Genomic DNA, 10780 nt, shown 5'->3' with positions numbered 1-10780 from the left:
CATGCACACGTCTGTTCCTGCCCCCTGCATTGGCAGAGAGATCGGGGGAGCCAGAGTCTGTCAGGCAGCTGCTGTGCTGGCCGCTTGTGTGGGAAGGGGCAGAGCCGACCTAGGGGCAAGTTGGGCCTCTTGCTCTCCCTGCTGCCCTGAGGCTGCTGGGCCAAAGAGGTCTTGGGCATCCAGCCCCTTGCTGGTCCCTTCCCTCTGACGAGGCCCTCTGAGCTCCAGCACCTTGCAGTGTGGAGACAGCCCCTGCCAGCAACCTCCTCTCCAAGGAGGCCTCAACCGAGGCCTAGGCCCAGGGGAAAGGCACCAGCGGGGATGAGCCAGTGGAGGCGCCCGGGCATGTCTGGACCCAGTCCCCGCAGCCTGCCCCTTGGTGGGGCTGTAACCCCGGAGGCCAGGAAGGTCTGGGCAAGGCTGGCCAGGGGCAGGGGACCTGCTGGGCCCTGCCCGTGGCCTGTGGGGCCTCTGAGCACATCCGGCCCTCTCCCACTGGAAGACCTCCCCGGCTGCCTCCAAAGGCCGGTTTGCCAACCTTCCTGCCCACTGTTCCCACCAGGCTCGCACAATGCTCCCAAGCCAGGGAGAAAAGCGCTTCGGGTGGTGCTCTCACCGGGCCCTTGCCCCTGAGCCTGGGGGCAATGCAGAGGGAACACACTCCCAGGCCAAGGCAGAACCACACGCACACGTCTGTTCCTGCCCCCTGCACCGGCAGAGAGCTCGTGGGAGCCAGAGTCTGTCAGGCAGCTGCTGGGTTGGCTGCCTGTGTAGGAAGGGGCAGAGCCGACCTAGGGGCAAGTTGGGCCTCTTGCTCTCCCTGCTGCCCTGAGGCTGCTGGGCCAAAGAGGCCTTGGGCATCCAGCCCCTTGCTGGTCCCTTCCCTCTGACGAGGCCCTCTGAGCTCCAGCACCTTGCAGTGTGGAGACAGCCCCTGCCAGCAACCAGCTCTCCAAGGAGGCCTCAACCGAGGCCTAGGCCCAGGGGAAAGGCACCAGCGGGGATGAGCCAGGGGAGGCGCCCGGGCATGTCTGGACCCAGTCCCCGCAGCCTGCCCCTTGGTGGGGCTGTAACCCCGGAGGCAGGACGGTCTGGGCAAGGCTGGCCAGGGGCAGGGGCCCTCCTGGGTCCTGCCCCTGGCCTGTGGGGCCTCTGAGCACAACCGGCCCTCTCCCACTGGAAGACCTCCCCGGCTGCCTCCAAAGGCCGGTTTGCAAGCACTCCCGCCTACTGTTCCCACCAGGCGCGCACAATGCTCCCAAGCCCCGGAGAAAAGCGCTTCGGGGTGGTGCTCTCTCCGGGCCCTTTCCCCTGAGCCTGGGGGCCAGGCAGGGGGTCCACACTCCCAGACCAAGGCAGAACCACATGCACACGTCTGTTCCTGCCCCCTGCACAGGCAGAGAGCTCGGGGGAGCCAGAGTCTGTCAGGCAGCTGCTGGGCTGGCCGCCTGTGTGGGAATGGGCAGAGCCGACCTAGGGGCAAGTTGGGCCTCTTGCTCTCCCTGCTGCCCTGAGGCTGCTGGGCCAAAGAGGTCTTGGGCATCCAGCCCCTTGCTGGTCCCTTCCCTCTGACGAGGCCCTCTGAGCTCCAGCACCTTGCAGTGTGGAGACAGCCCCTGCCAGCAACCTCTCTCCAAGGAGGCCTCAACCGAGGCCTAGGCCCAGGGGAAAGGCACCAGCGGGGATGAGCCAGGGGAGGCGCTCGGCCATGTCTGGACCCAGTCCCCGCAGCCTGCCCCTTGATGGGGCAGTACCCCCGGAGGCGAGGAAGATCTGGGCAAGGCTGGCCAGGGGCAGGGGCCCTGCTGGGTCCTGCCCCTGGCCTGTGGGGCTTCTGAGCACAACCGGCCCTCTCTCGCTGGAGACCTCCCCGGCTGCCTCCAATGGCCGGTTTGCAAGCCCTCATGCCCGCTGTTCCCACCACCCGCGCACAATGCTCCCTAGCCCGGGAGAAAAGCATTTTTGGGTGGTGCTCACTCCGGGCCCTTGGAAGACCTCCCTGGCTGCCTCCAAGGCCGGTTTGCAAGCACTTCTGCCTGCTGTTCCCGCCACACGCGCACAATGCTCCCAAGCCCGGGAGAAAAGCGATTCGGGGTGGTGTTCTCTCTGGGCCCAAGAAAGACCTCCGGGTCTGCCCCCAAAGGCCGGTTTGCAAGCACTCCCACTCGCTGTTCCCGCCATCCGTGCAAATGCTCCAAGCCCAGGAGAAAAGCGCTTCGGGGTGGTGCTCTCTCCCGGCCCTTGGAAGACCTCCCCGGCTGCCTCCAAAGGCTGGTTTTCAAGAACTCCCTCCCGCTGTCCCGCCAGCCGCACACAATGCTCCCAATCACGAGAGAAAAGCGCTTCGGGGTGGTGATCTCTCCGGGCCCTTGGAAGACCTCTCCGGCTGCCTCCAAAGGCCGGTTTGCAAGCACTCATGCCCGCTGTTCCCGCCCGCCGCGCACAATGCTCCCAAGCCCGGGAGAAAAGCGCTTCGGGGTGGTGCTCTCTCCCGGCCCTTGGAAGACCTCCCCGGCTGCCTCCAAAGGCCGGTTTGCAAGCACTCAATCCCGCTGTTCCCTCCAGCCGCGCACAATGCTCCCAAGCCCGGGAGAAAAGCGCTTCGGGGTGGTGCTCTCTCCCGGCCCTTGGAAGACCTCCCCGGCTGCCTCCAAAGGCTGGTTTTCAAGAACTCCCTCCCGCTGTCCCGCCAGCCGCACACAATGCTCCCAATCACGGGAGAAAAGAGCTTCGGGGTGGTGATCTCTCCGGGCCCTTGGAAGACCTCCCCGGCTGCCTCCAAAGGCCGGTTTGCAAGCACTCATGCCCGCTGTTCCCGCCCGCCGCGCACAATGCTCCCAAGCCCGGGAGAAAAGCGCTTCGGGGTGGTGCTCTCTCCCGGCACTTGGAAGACCTCCCCGGCTGCCTCCAAAGGCCGGTTTGCAAGCACTCAATCCCGCTGTTCCCGCCAGCCGCGCACAATGCTCCCAAGCCCGGGAGAAAAGCGCTTCGGGGTGGTGCTCTCTCCCGGCCCTTGGAAGACCTCCGCGGCTGCCTCCAAAGGCTGGTTTTCAAGAACTCCCTCCCGCTGACCCGCCAGCCGCACACAATGCTCCCAAGCCCGGGAGAAAAGCATTTTGGGGTGGTGCTCTCTCCGGGCCCTTGGAAGACCTCCCCGGCTGCCTACAAAGGCCGGTTTGCAAGCACTCATGTCCGCTGTTCCCGACAGCTGCGCACAATGCTCCCAATTCCGGGAGAAAAGTGCTTCGGGATGGTGCTCTCTCCGGGCCCTTGGAAGACCTCCCCGGCTGCCTCCAAAGGCCGGTTTGCAAGCACTCCCGCTCGCTGTTCCCGCCAGCCTCGCACAATGCTCCCAAGACCGGGAGAAAAATGCTTCGGGGTGGTGCTCTCTCCGGGCCCTTGGAAGACCTCCCAGGCTGTCCCCAAAGGCCGGTTTGCAAGCACTACCACTCGCTGTTCCCGCCAGCCAGGCACAATCCTCCAAAACCACGGAGAAAAGCGCTTCGGGGTGGTGTTCTCTCCCTGCCCATGGAAGACCTCCCGGGGTGCCCCCAAAGGCCAGTTTGGAAGCACTCCCACTCGCTGTTCCCGCCATCCGCGCAAATGTTCCAAGCCCGGGAGAAAAGCGCTTCTGGGTGGTGCTCTCTCCTGGCCCTTGGAAGACCTCCCCGGCTGCCTCCATAGGCCGGTTTGCAAGCACTCCCGCCCGCTGTTCCCACCAGCCACGCACAATGCTCCCAAGCCCGGGAGAAAAGCATTTTGGGGTGGTGCTCACACTGGGCCCTGGAAGACCTCCCCGGCTGCCTCCAAAGGACGGTTTTCAAGCACTCCTGCCTGCTGTTCCCGCCACCCGCGCACAATGCTCCCAAGCCCGGGAGAAAAGCGCTTCGGGGTGGTGCTCTCTACAGGCCCTTGGAAGACCTCCCCGGCTGCCTCCAAAGGCCAGTTTGCAAGCACTCCTGCCTGCTGTTCCCGCCAGCCGCGCACAATGCTCCCAAGCCCGGGAGAAAAGCGCTTCAGGGTGGTGCTCTCTCCGGGCACTTTCAAGACCTCCCCGGCTGCCTCCAAAGGCAGGTTTGTAAGTACTCATTCCCGCTGCTTCCGCCAGCCACGCACAATGCTCCCAAGCCGCGGAGAAAAGCATTTTGGGGTGGTGATCAGTCCGGGCCCTTGGAAGACCTCCCCGGCTGCCCCCAAAGGCCGGTTTGGAAGCACTCCCACTCGCTGTTCCCGCCATCCGCGCAAATGTTCCAAGCCGGGGAGAAAAGCGGTTCGGGGTGGTGCTCTCTACAGGCCCTTGGAAGTCCTCCCCGGCTGCCTCCAAAGGCCAGTTTGCAAGCACTCCTGCCTGCTGTTCCCGCCAGCCGCGCACAATGCTCCCAAGCCCGGGAGAAAAGCGCTTCGGGGTGGTGCTCTCTCCGGGCACTTTCGAGACCTCCCCGGCAGCCTCCAAAGGCCGGTTTGTAAGTACTCATTCCCGCTGCTTCCGCCAGCCACGCACAATGCTCCCAATCCCGGGAGAAAAGCATTTTGGGGTGGTGCTCTCTCCGGGCCCTTGGAAGACCTCCTGGGCTGCCTCCAAAGTCCGGTTTGTAAGCACTCATGTCCGCTGTTCCCGACAGCCGCACACAATGCTCCCAAGCCCGGGAGAAAAGCATTTTGGGGTGGTGTCACTCCGGGCCCTTGAAAGACCTGCCCGGCTGCCTCCAAAGTCCGGTTTGCAAGAACTCATGCCCGCTGTTCCCGCCAGCCGCGCACAATGCTCCCAAGACCGGGAGAAATGCGCTTCGGGGTGGTGTTCTCTCCGTGCCCATGGAGGACCTCCCCGGCTGCCCCCAAAGGCCGGTTTGCAATCACTCCCACTCACTGTTCCGGCCAGCCACGCACATGCTCCAAAACACGGGAGAGAAGCGCTTTGGGGTGGTGCTCTCTCCCGGCCCTTGGAAGACTTCTCTGGCTGCCTCCAAAGGCCGGTTTGCAAGAACTCCCTCCCGCTGTCCCGCCAGCCGCGCACAATGCTCCCAAGCTCGGGAGAAAAGCGCTTCGGGCTGGTGCTCTCTCCGGGCCCTTGCCCCTGAGTCTGGGGGCCAGGCAGGGGGAACACACTCCCAGGCAAAGGCAGAACGACATGCACACGTCTGTTCCTGCCCCCTACACCGGCAGAGAGCTCGGGGGAGCCAGAGACTGCCAGGCTGCTGCTGGGCTGGCTGCCTGTGTGGGACGGGGCAGAGCCGACCTAGGGGCAAGTTGGGCCTCTTGCTCTCCCTGCTGCCCTGAGGCTGCTGGGTCAAAGAGGTCTTGGGCATCCAGCCCTTTGCTGGTCCCTTCCCTTTGACGAGGCCCTCTGAGCTCCAGCACCTTGCAGTGTGGAGACAGCCCCTGCCAGCAACCTCCTCTCCAAAGAGGCCTAAACCGAGGCCTACGCCCAGGGGAAAGGCAGCAGCGGGGATGATCCTGGGGAGGCACACGGACATGTCTGGACCCAGTCCCCGCAGCCTGCCCCTTGGTGGGGCAGTACCCCCGGAGGCCAGGAAGGTCTGGGCAAGGCTGGCCAGGGGCAGGGGCCCTGCTGGGTCCTGCCCCTGGCCTGTGGGGCCTCTGAGCACAAACGGCACTCTCCCACTGGAATACCTCCCCGGCTGCCTCCAAAGTCCTGTTTGCAAACACTCCCGCCCGCTGTTCACGCCAGGCTCGCACAATGCTACCAAGCCCGGGAGAAAAGCACTTCGGGGTGGTGCTCTCACCGGGCCCTTGCCCCTGAGCCTGGGGGCAATGCAGGGGGAAAACACTCCCAGGCCAAGGCAGAACCACATGCACACGTCTGTTCCTGCCCCCTGCACCGGCAGAGAGCTCAGGGGAGCCAGAGTCTGTCAGGCAGCTGCTGGGCTGGCCGCCTGTGTGGGAAGGGGCAGAGCCGACCTAGGGGCAAGTTGGGCCTCTTGCTCTCCCTGCTGCCCTGAGGCTGCTGGGCTAAAGAGGTCTTGGGCATCCAGCCCCTTGCTGGCCCCTTCCCTCTGACGAGGCCCTCTGAGCTCCAGCACCTTGCAGTGTGGAGACAGCCCCTGCCAGCAACCTCCTCTCCAAGGAGGCCTCAAGCGAGGCCTAGGCCCAGGGGAAAGGCACCAGCGGGGATGAGACTGGGGAGGCGCCCGGGCATGTCTGGACCCAGTCCCCGCAGCCTGCCCCTTGGTGGGGCTGTAACCCCGGAGGCAGGAAGGTCTGGGCAAGGCTGGCCAGGGGCAGGGGCCCTGCTGGGTCCTGCCCCTGGCCTGTGGGGCCTCTGAGCACAACCGGCCGTATCCCACTGGAAGACCTCCTCGGCTGCCTCCAAAGGCCGGTTTGCAAGCACTCCCGCCCACTGTTCCCACCAAGCACGCATAATGCTCCCAAGCCCGGGAGAAAAGCGCTTTGGGGTGGTGCTCTCTCCGGGCCCTTGCCCCTGAGCCAGGGGGCCAGGCAGGGGGAACACACTCCCAGGCCAAGGCAGAACGACATGCACACGTCTGTTCCTGCCCCCTACACCGGCAGAGAGCTCGGGGGAGCCAGAGACTGCCAGGCTGCTGAGGGGCTGGCTGCCTGTGTGGGACGGGGCAGAGCCGACCTAGGGGCAAGTTGGGCCTCTTGCTCTCCCTGCTGCCCTGAGGCTGCTGGGCCAAAGAGGTCTTGGGCATCCAGCCCCTTGCTGGTCCCTTCCCTCTGACGAGGCCCTCTGAGCTCCAGCACCTTGCAGTGTGGAGACAGCCCCTGCCAGCAACCTCCTCTCCAAGAGGCCTAAACAGAGGCCTAGGCCCAGGGGAAAGGCACCAGCGGGGATGAGCCTGGGGAGGCACCCGGGCATGTCTGGACCCAGTCCCCGCAGCCTGCCCCTTTGTGGGGCTGTACCCCCGGAGGCCAGGAAGGTCTGGGAAAGGCTGGCCAGGGGCAGAGCCCTGCTGGGTCCTGCCCCTGGCCTGTGGGGCCTCTGAGAACATCCGGCCCTCTCCCGCTGGAAGACCTCCCCGGCTGCCTCCAAAGGCCGGTTTGCCAACACTCACGCCCACTGTTCCCACCAGGCGCGCACAATGCTCCCAAGCCCGGGAGAAAAGCGCTTCGGGGTGGTGCTCAAACCGGGCCCTTGCCCCTGAGCATGGGGGTAATGCAGGGGGAACACACTCCCAGGCCAAGGCAGAACCACATGCACACGTCTGTTCCTGCCCCCTGCACCGGCAGAGAGCTCAGGGAAGCCAGAGTCTGTCAGGCAGCTGCTGGGCTGGCCGCCTGTGTGGGAATGGGCAGAGCCGACCTAGGGTCAAGTTGGGCCTCTTGCTCTCCCTGCTGCCCTGAGGCTGCTGGGCAAAAGACGTCTTGGGCATCCAGCCCCTTGCTGGTCCCTTCCCTCTGACGAGGCCCTCTGAGCTCCAGCACCTTGCAGTGTGGAGACAGCCCCTGCCAGCAACCTCCTCTCCAAGGAGGCCTCAACCGAGGCCTAGGCCCAGGGGAAAGGCACCAGCGGGGATGAGCCTGGGGAGGCGCCCCGGCATGTCTGGACCCAGTCCCCGCAGCCTGCCCCTTGGTGGGGCAGTACCCCCGGAAGCCAGGAAGGTCTGGGCAAGGCTGGCCAGGGGCAGGCGCCCTGCTGGGTCCTGCCCCTGGCCTCTGGGGCCTCTGAGCACAACCGGCCCTCTCCCACTGGAAGACCTCCCCGGCTGCCTCCAAAGGCCGGTTTGCAACACTCCCGCCCGCTCTTCCCGACAGGCACGCACAATTCTCCCAAGCCCGGGAGAACAGCGCTTCTGGGTGGTGCTCTCTCCGGGCCCTTGCCCCTGAGCCTGGGGGCAAGGAAGGGGGAACACACTCCCAGGCCAAGGCGGAACCACATGCCCACGTCTGTTCCTGTCCCCTGCACTGCCAGAGAGCTTGGGGGAGGCAGAGTCTGTCAGGCAGCTGCTGGGTTGGCCGCCTGTGTGGGAAGGGGCAGAGCCGCCCTAGGGGCAAGTTGGGCCTCTTGCTCTCCCTGCTGCCCTGAGGCTGCTGGGCCAAAGAGGACTTGGGCATCCAGCCCCTTGCTGGTCCCTTCCCTCTGACGAGGCCCTCTGAGCTCCAGCACCTTGCAGTGTGGAGACAGCCTCTGCCAGCAACCTCCTCTCCAAGGAGGCCTCAACTGAGGCCTAGGCCCAGGGGAAAGGCACCAGTGGGGATGAGCCAGGGGAGGAGCCCGAGCATGTCTGGACCCAGTCCCCGCAGCCTGCCCCTTGGTGGGGCAGTACCCCCGGAGGCCAGGAAGGTCTGGGCAAAGCTGGCCAGGGGCACGGGCCCTGCTGCGTCCTGCCGCTGGCCTGTGGGGCCTCTGAGCACAACCGGCCCTCTCCCACTGGAAGACCTCACCAGCTGCCTCCAAAGGCCGGTTTGCAAGCGCTCCCTCCCACTGTTCCCAGCAGGCGTGCACAATGCTCCCAAGCCCGGGAGAAAAGCGCTTCGGGGTGGTGCTCTCTCCGGGCCCTTGCCCCTGAGCCTGGGGGCCAGGCAGGGGTCCACACTCCCAGGCCAAGGCAGAACCACATGCACACGTCTGTTGCTGCCCCCTGCACCGGCAGAGATCTCGGGGGAACCAGAGTCTGCCTGGCAGCTGCTGGGCTGGCCGCCTGTGTGGGAAGGGGCAGAGCCGACCTAGGGGCAAGTTGGGCCTCTTGCTCTCCCTGCTGCCCTGAGGCTGCTGGGCCAAAGAGGTCTTGGGCATCCAGCCCCTTGCTGGTCCCTTCCCTCTGACGAGGCCCTCTGAGCTCCCGCACCTTGCAGTGTGGAGAAAGCACCTGCCAGCAATCTCCTCTCCAAGGAGGCCTCAACCGAGGCCTAGGCCCAGGGGAAAGGCACCAGCGGGGATGAGCCTGGGGAGGCGCCCGTGCATGTCTGGACCCAGTCCCCGCAGCCTGACCCTTGGTGGGGCAGTACCCCCGGAGGCCAGGAAGATCTGGGCAAGGCTGGCCAGGGGCAGGGGCCCTGCTGGGTCCTGCCCCTGGCCTGTGGGGCCTCTGAGCACAACCGGCCCTCTCCCACTGGAAGACCTCCCCGGCTGCCTCCAAAGGCCGGTTTGCAAACACTCCCGCCCACTGTTCACGCCAGGCACTCACAATGTCCCAAGCCCAGGAGAAAAGCACTTCGGGGTGGTGCTCTCTCTGGGCCCTTGCCCCTGAGCCTGGGGGCCAGGCAGGGGATCCACACTCCCAGGCCAAGGCAGAACCACATGCACACGTCTGTTCCTGCCCCCTGCACCGGCAGAGAGCTGGGGGGAGCCAGAGTCTGTCAGGCAGCTGCTGGGCTGGCCGCCTGTGTGGGAAGGGGCAGAGCCGACCTAGGGGCAAGTTGGGCCTCTTGCTCTCCCTGCTGCCCTGAGGCTGCTGGGCCAAAGAGGTCTTGGGCATCCAGCCCCTTGCTGGTCCCTTCCCTCTGACGAGGCCCTCTGAGCTCCAGCACCTTGCAGTGTGGAGACAGCCCCTGCCAGCAACCTCCTCTCCAAGGAGGCCTCAACCGAGGCCTAGGCCCAGGGGAAAGGCACCAGCGGGGATGAGCCTGGGGAGGCGCCCGGGCATGTCTGGACCCAGTCCCCGCAGCCTGACCCTTGGTGGGGCAGTACCCCCGGAGGACAAGAAAGTCTGGGCAAGGCTGGCCAGGGGCAGGGGCCCTTCTGGGTCCTGCCCCTGGCCTGTGGGGCCTCTGAGCACAACCGGCCCTCTCCCGCTGGAAGACCTCCTCGGCTGCCTCCAAAGGCCGGTTTGCCAACACTCGCGCCCGCTGTTCCCGCCAGGCACGCACAATGCTCCCAAGCCCGGGAGAAAAGCGCTTCGGGGTGGTGCTCTCTCCGGGCCCTTGCCCCTGAGCCTGGGGGACAGGCAGGGGGAACACACTCCCAGGCCAAGGCAGAACCACATGCACACGTCTGTTCCTGCCCCCTGCACCGGCAGAGAGCTCGGGGGAGCCAGAGTCTGTCAGGCCGGTGCTGGGCTGGCCGCCTCTGTGGGAAGGGGCAGAGCCGACCTAGGGGCAAGTTGGGCCTCTTGCTCTCCCTGCTGCCCTGAGGCTGCTGGGCAAAAGACGTCTTGGGCATCCAGCCCCTTGCTGGTCCCTTCCCTCTGACGAGGCCCTCTGAGCTCCAGCACCTTGCAGTGTGGAGACAGCCCCTGCCAGCAACCTCCTCTCCAAGGAGGTCTCAACCGAGGCCTAGGCCCAGGGGAAAGGCACCAGCGGGGATGATCCTGGGGACGCGCCCGGGCATGTCTGGACCCAGTCCCCGCAGCCTGCCCCTTGGTGGGGCAGTACCCCCGGAGGCCAGGAAGGTCTGGGCAAGGCTGGCCAGGGACAGGGGCCCTGCTGGGTCCTGCCCCTGGCCTGTGGGGCCTCTGAGCACAACCGGCCCTCTCCCACTGGAAGACCTCCCCGGCTGCCTCCAAAGTCCTGTTTGCGAACACTCCCGCCCGCTGTTCACGACAGGCTCGCACAATGCTCCCAAGCCCGGGAGAAAAGCGCTTCGGGGTGGTGCTCTCTCCGGGCCCTTGCCCCTGAGCCTGGGGGCAAGGCAGGGGGAACACACTCCCAGGCCAAGGCAGAACCACATGCCCACGTCTGTTCCTGTCCCCTGCACCGGCAGAGAGCTTGGGGGAGCCAGAGTCTGTCAGGCAGCTGCTGGGTTGGCCGCCTGTGTGGGAAAGGGCAGAGCCGCCCTAGGGGCAAGTTGGGCCTCTTGCTCTCCCTGCTGCCCTGAGGCTGTTGGGCCAAAGACGCCTTGGGCATCCAGCCCCTTACTGGT

Source organism: Dama dama, chromosome 32 (genome assembly GCF_033118175.1).
Source record: "Dama dama isolate Ldn47 chromosome 32, ASM3311817v1, whole genome shotgun sequence".
NCBI lineage: Eukaryota > Metazoa > Chordata > Mammalia > Artiodactyla > Cervidae > Dama > Dama dama.
This window is presented reverse-complemented; position numbering follows the sequence as displayed.